The following is a 7,500-nucleotide window of genomic DNA, read 5'->3' as shown; positions in this document are numbered from 1 at the left end:
TTCGGGGAGGGAGGTCCGAGCTCCGCGCGGTCGACGGCAGGTGAAAGGGGCCGGTGCGCCGCGGAAGGCGACAGCAGTCCCGTCAGGCTGCACCTCTGCTCGGGCGAACGGCGTCAGGAAAAGGGGAGAGCACTTCCCCACCGATAGCTCCGGAACGCCCGGACCCATTGGCCCGCGGCACCGGTGGCTGCTAGAGGGCCTCCGGCGCCGTCAGCCGGGGTACGTCCCAGGCCGGCCGGACGGCGGGCAGCCGGAGGCAACGGCCTGGAACGGAGCCAGACTTGAGTCGTTCCGTGTGCCGTGGGCAAAAAGGCAGGGCTGCGGGTCAGCGCAGTTTGGCAAACCTAGCCGCAAGTGCGGGAAGGGCGGAGGAGCACACGGACGCCGCCTTCCCAAACTGAGCCCAAAGTGCCCAGGCATGCCCCCTTGATCTCGCCTAATCAGTGAGCCCAAAATAATTTCAGAGTGTGGAAACCTGATCCAAAAAGGTCGAAAAGAACGGCCAGAGATCAAGTCCGAAAGGGGAAATCAGTAACAAGCAAGCAGAGTAATCATTAACCAAAAAGCGCAAAATTATGTTAAAAGTGTGAAATCATTAACCAAAAACTCGAAAATAATGTCCAGAGACCAAGTCCGAAAGTACAAATAATTAACCAGTAAGCAGAGTCATCATTAACCAAAAATCGCAAAAGTAAGTAAAAAGTGTGAAATCATTAACCAAAAATCGCAAAAGTAAGTAAAAAGTGTGAAATCATTAACCAAAAACTCGAAAATAATCTCCAGAGACTAAGTCCGAAAGGGCAAATGGTTAACCAGTAAGCAGAGTAATCATTAACCAAAAATCGCAAAAGTAAGTAAAAAGTGTGAAATCATTAACCAAAAACTCGAAAATAATGTGCAGAGACTAAGTCCAAAAGGGCAAATGGTTAACCAGTAAGCAGAGTAATCATTAACCAAAAAGCGCAAAAGTAAGTAAAAAGTATGAAATCATTAACCAAAAAGCACAAAATTAAGTTAAAAGTGTGAAATCATTAACCAAAATGTCGAAAACAATGTCCAGAGACTAAGTCCGAAAGGGCAAATGGTTAACCAGTAAGCAGAGTAATCATTAACCAAAAATCGCAAAAGTAAGTAAAAAGTGTGAAATCATTAACCAAAAATCGCAAAAGTAAGTAAAAAGTGTGAAATCATTAACCAAAAACTCGAAAATAATGTCCAGAGACTAAGTCCGAAAGGGCAAATGGTTAACCAGTAAGCAGAGTAATCATTAACCAAAAATCGCAAAAGTAAGTAAAAAGTGTGAAATCATTAACAAAAATCGCAAAAGTAAGTAAAAAGTGTGAAATCATTAACCAAAATGTCGAAAACAATGTCCAGAGACTAAGTCCGAAAGGGCAAATGGTTAACCAGTAAGCAGAGTAATCATTAACCAAAAATCGCAAAAGTAAGTAAAAAGTGTGAAATCATTAACCAAAAATCGCAAAAGTAAGTAAAAAGTGTGAAATCATTAACCAAAAACTCGAAAATAATGTGCAGAGACTAAGTCCAAAAGGGCAAATGGTTAACCAGTAAGCAGAGTAATCATTAACCAAAAAGCGCAAAAGTAAGTAAAAAGTATGAAATCATTAACCAAAAAGCACAAAATTAAGTAAAAAGTGTGAAATCATTAACCAAAAACTCGAAAATAATGTCCAGAGACTAAGTCCGAAAGGGCAAATGGTTAACCAGTAAGCAGAGTAATCATTAACCAAAAATCGCAAAAGTAAGTAAAAAGTGTGAAATCATTAACCAAAAATCGCAAAAGTAAGTAAAAAGTGTGAAATCATTAACCAAAAACTCGAAAATAATGTGCAGAGACTAAGTCCAAAAGGGCAAATGGTTAACCAGTAAGCAGAGTAATCATTAACCAAAAAGCGCAAAAGTAAGTAAAAAGTATGAAATCATTAACCAAAAAGCACAAAATTAAGTTAAAAGTGTGAAATCATTAACCAAAATGTCGAAAACAATGTCCAGAGACTAAGTCCGAAAGGGCAAATGGTTAACCAGTAAGCAGAGTAATCATTAACCAAAAATCGCAAAAGTAAGTAAAAAGTGTGAAATCATTAACCAAAAATCGCAAAAGTAAGTAAAAAGTGTGAAATCATTAACCAAAAACCCGAAAATAATGTGCAGAGACTAAGTCCAAAAGGGCAAATGGTTAACCAGTAAGCAGAGTAATCATTAACCAAAAAGCGCAAAAATATGTTAAAAGTGTGAAATCATTAACCAAAATGTCGAAAACAATGTCCAGAGACTAAGTCCGAAAGGGCAAATGGTTAACCAGTAAGCAGAGTAATCATTAACCAAAATGCGCAAAAGTAAGTAAAAAGTATGAAATCATTAACCAAAAATCGCAAAAGTAAGTAAAAAGTGTGAAATCATTAACCAAAAACCCGAAAATAATGTCCAGAGACTAAGTCCGAAAGGGCAAATGGTTAACCAGTAAGCAGAGTAATCATTAACCAAAAAGCGCAAAAATATGTTAAAAGTGTGAAATCATTAACCAAAATGTCGAAAACAATGTCCAGAGACTAAGTCCGAAAGGGCAAATGGTTAACCAGTAAGCAGAGTAATCATTAACCAAAAATCGCAAAAGTAAGTAAAAAGTGTGAAATCATTAACCAAAAACTCGAAAATAATGTGCAGAGACTAAGTCCAAAAGGGCAAATGGTTAACCAGTAAGCAGAGTAATCATTAACCAAAAAGCGCAAAAGTAAGTAAAAAGTATGAAATCATTAACCAAAAAGCACAAAATTAAGTTAAAAGTGTGAAATCATTAACCAAAATGTCGAAAACAATGTCCAGAGACTAAGTCCGAAAGGGCAAATGGTTAACCAGTAAGCAGAGTAATCATTAACCAAAAATCGCAAAAGTAAGTAAAAAGTGTGAAATCATTAACCAAAAATCGCAAAAGTAAGTAAAAAGTGTGAAATCATTAACCAAAAACTCGAAAATAATGTCCAGAGACTAAGTCCGAAAGGGCAAATGGTTAACCAGTAAGCAGAGTAATCATTAACCAAAAATCGCAAAAGTAAGTAAAAAGTGTGAAATCATTAACCAAAAATCGCAAAAGTAAGTAAAAAGTGTGAAATCATTAACCAAAATGTCGAAAACAATGTCCAGAGACTAAGTCCGAAAGGGCAAATGGTTAACCAGTAAGCAGAGTAATCATTAACCAAAAATCGCAAAAGTAAGTAAAAAGTGTGAAATCATTAACCAAAAATCGCAAAAGTAAGTAAAAAGTGTGAAATCATTAACCAAAAACTCGAAAATAATGTGCAGAGACTAAGTCCAAAAGGGCAAATGGTTAACCAGTAAGCAGAGTAATCATTAACCAAAAAGCGCAAAAGTAAGTAAAAAGTATGAAATCATTAACCAAAAAGCACAAAATTAAGTAAAAAGTGTGAAATCATTAACCAAAAACTCGAAAATAATGTCCAGAGACTAAGTCCGAAAGGGCAAATGGTTAACCAGTAAGCAGAGTAATCATTAACCAAAAATCGCAAAAGTAAGTAAAAAGTGTGAAATCATTAACCAAAAATCGCAAAAGTAAGTAAAAAGTGTGAAATCATTAACCAAAAACTCGAAAATAATGTGCAGAGACTAAGTCCAAAAGGGCAAATGGTTAACCAGTAAGCAGAGTAATCATTAACCAAAAAGCGCAAAAGTAAGTAAAAAGTATGAAATCATTAACCAAAAAGCACAAAATTAAGTTAAAAGTGTGAAATCATTAACCAAAATGTCGAAAACAATGTCCAGAGACTAAGTCCGAAAGGGCAAATGGTTAACCAGTAAGCAGAGTAATCATTAACCAAAAATCGCAAAAGTAAGTAAAAAGTGTGAAATCATTAACCAAAAATCGCAAAAGTAAGTAAAAAGTGTGAAATCATTAACCAAAAACCCGAAAATAATGTGCAGAGACTAAGTCCAAAAGGGCAAATGGTTAACCAGTAAGCAGAGTAATCATTAACCAAAAAGCGCAAAAATATGTTAAAAGTGTGAAATCATTAACCAAAATGTCGAAAACAATGTCCAGAGACTAAGTCCGAAAGGGCAAATGGTTAACCAGTAAGCAGAGTAATCATTAACCAAAATGCGCAAAAGTAAGTAAAAAGTATGAAATCATTAACCAAAAATCGCAAAAGTAAGTAAAAAGTGTGAAATCATTAACCAAAAACCCGAAAATAATGTCCAGAGACTAAGTCCGAAAGGGCAAATGGTTAACCAGTAAGCAGAGTAATCATTAACCAAAAAGCGCAAAAATATGTTAAAAGTGTGAAATCATTAACCAAAATGTCGAAAACAATGTCCAGAGACTAAGTCCGAAAGGGCAAATGGTTAACCAGTAAGCAGAGTAATCATTAACCAAAAATCGCAAAAGTAAGTAAAAAGTGTGAAATCATTAACCAAAAACTCGAAAATAATGTGCAGAGACTAAGTCCGAAAGGGCAAATGGTTAACCAGTAAGCAGAGTAATCATTAACCAAAAAGCGCAAAAGTAAGTAAAAAGTATGAAATCATTAACCAAAAAGCACAAAATTAAGTTAAAAGTGTGAAATCATTAACCAAAATGTCGAAAACAATGTCCAGAGACTAAGTCCGAAAGGGCAAATGGTTAACCAGTAAGCAGAGTAATCATTAACCAAAAATCGCAAAAGTAAGTAAAAAGTGTGAAATCATTAACCAAAAACTCGAAAATAATCTCCAGAGACTAAGTCCGAAAGGGCAAATGGTTAACCAGTAAGCAGAGTAATCATTAACCAAAAATCGCAAAAGTAAGTAAAAAGTGTGAAATCATTAACCAAAAACTCGAAAATAATGTCCAGAGACTAAGTCCAAAAGGGCAAATGGTTAACCAGTAAGCAGAGTAATCATTAACCAAAAAGCGCAAAAATATGTTAAAAGTGTGAAATCATTAACCAAAAACTCGAAAATAATGTGCAGAGACTAAGTCCGAAAGGGCAAATGGTTAACCAGTAAGCAGAGTAATCATTAACCAAAAATCGCAAAAATATGTTAAAGTGTGAAATCATTAACCAAAAACTCGAAAATAATGTCCAGAGACTAAGACCGAAAGGGCAAATGGTTAACCAGTAAGCAGAGTAATCATTAACCAAAAGGCGCAAAAGTAAGTAAAAAGTATGAAATCATTAACCAAAAAGCACAAAATTAAGTTAAAAGTGTGAAATCATTAACCAAAATGTCGAAAACAATGTCCAGAGACTAAGTCCGAAAGGGCAAATGGTTAACCAGTAAGCAGAGTAATCATTAACCAAAAATCGCAAAAGTAAGTAAAAAGTGTGAAATCATTAACCAAAAACTCGAAAATAATCTCCAGAGACTAAGTCCGAAAGGGCAAATGGTTAACCAGTAAGCAGAGTCATCATTAACCAAAAGGCGCAAAAGTAAGTAAAAAGTATGAAACCATTAACCAAAAAGCGCAAAAATATGTTAAAAGTGTGAAATCATTAACCAAAAAGTCGAAAATAATGTGCAGAGACTAAGTCCGAAAGGGCAAATGGTTAACCAGTAAGCAGAGTAATCATTAACCAAAAAGCGCAAAAATATGTTAAAAGTGTGAAATCATTAACCAAAAACTCGAAAATAATCTCCAGAGACTAAGTCCGAAAGGGCAAATGGTTAACCAGTAAGCAGAGTAATCATTAACCAAAAAGCGCAAAAATATGTTAAAAGTGTGAAATCATTAACCAAAAACTCGAAAATAATGTCCAGAGACTAAGTCCGAAAGGGCAAATAATTAACCAGTAAGCAGAGTAATCATTAACCAAAAAGCGCAAAAGTAAGTAAAAAGTGTGAAATCATTAACCAAAAAGTCGAAAATAATGCCCAGAGACTAAGTCCGAAAGGGCAAATGGATAACCAGAAAATCCGTCGAATAATGTCCAGAGACTAAGTCCGAAAGGGCAAATGGTTAACCAGTGGAAGGGCGATCAAGCGGAAAAATTTGCCCCGGTTACCCGGGATGGAGTTCCAGAGGTCCGGCCAGAGTTGTCAAATTCGTCCCGCTGATCGGACGCTTGTCATTCGGGTGGCTGGGGGTTGGCGGGGTATCTGCACAGTAGTAGGAGGTGGCAAGTCGGGACTTGGACGTTTATTCCAAGAGTCCACCCGAGCCTCCAGGTCTGCAGAGACCGACCCTAGCTGCCGCCCAACCGACTTTTAAGCCTTTTTCGGATGGGGATTTTTTCCCATTTTCGTCCATTTTTCGGGTTTTCTGTCGGGCTTAATAGGCGGCAGCCTGACCCCCGGCCGAGGCGGGGGGCGCACTCTCCCTTGCGTAAGGGTCCGGATTTGCCCCGGAAAGTGCCCCCGACGGCCTCCCGACCCGGGTGCCTGCAGGGCGGGGGAAAGGGTAGTCCCAGCCGCAGGAAATCATTAACCAAAAGACTTAGCCGTCGGGGCAGAGGCTAAGACCCGGGCTGGTGAAATCATTAACCAAAAGGAATGCACCCTTTTCCGAAAGTGCAGGCCGAAATAAGGCGAGCCTTGGGCCGGGAAGGCCAAAACCCCCAACTCATGGAAGTGTATGGGGTCGGACTCGGCGACTTTCCCGGGCCCCGAGTTGACCTTTCCCCACGGGGGCGGTCAAGTTGCTCCCGCCAAGAGGGCACGTTGCATTTGCTGCCGCTCTAGTCCCCGGGCTAGTTAATCAGTTGCCGTCGGAAGTCCCGATGCCGAAATGAAAAATGGCCGTTGCGGCGATTTGGCGCCTCATTTTCGGAAGGACTACCGGCAGGCAACCCGCCGAATTGACACTTGCGATTCGGGTGGCTGGGGGTTGGCGGGGTACCCGGAGATTTTCGGGAACTCGATTTTCAGAACTTTTGCTGGCAGCGGTTGCACTTGCAAAGTGGCCGAAGAAGTGCTCCCTCAAGGAAGGACCTTCTTTTGAAATAAAAGACCTTCCGAAGAGTGCCTGGAAGTCATTTATGAGCATTTAAGGGTAAATCTGGCGGACTTTCCATGCTCTGTTGCCGGCTCTGAAATATCGCACAGTTGGGTCTAGGCCGGTAGACTGGCTGTGAAAACAGACAAAGTGTTTTGGCGAGCGAGAGAAAACAAGGCCTTGGAACAGATTGGGGGGTGCGGAGGCACACCACACCCACAGGAAAAGAATTAATAAAAAAAAAACCAAAGTCTTATGACATGTCTGTTGGTACAGTGAGAAAAGCAAAGAAGGGAGGCTGCGATGGCAGAGCAAAGCCGACCTTCATACAGATATACATGTCAAAGAAAGAAACTATGCCCGCAAAAGACTTGGTGCGAAATAACAAGGCTCCTTGTGAACGGTTATCTTTGTCTGTCAGGCGCAGATTGTGGCGGCGTCGCCTGGTTTCCTTGGGTTGCACTACATGTATGTCCTATTCTCAAACGAAAAGTGCGTGCCCAGAATTTTGTCCAAGTTAGGCGACGCACGCCGGCTGGCATCACCTCTCCGTG

The sequence above is a fragment of the Heterodontus francisci genome, unplaced genomic scaffold (assembly GCF_036365525.1).
Source record: "Heterodontus francisci isolate sHetFra1 unplaced genomic scaffold, sHetFra1.hap1 HAP1_SCAFFOLD_1260, whole genome shotgun sequence".
Taxonomy (NCBI): Eukaryota; Metazoa; Chordata; class Chondrichthyes; order Heterodontiformes; family Heterodontidae; genus Heterodontus; species Heterodontus francisci.
Note: the sequence above shows the minus strand (reverse complement) of the source record.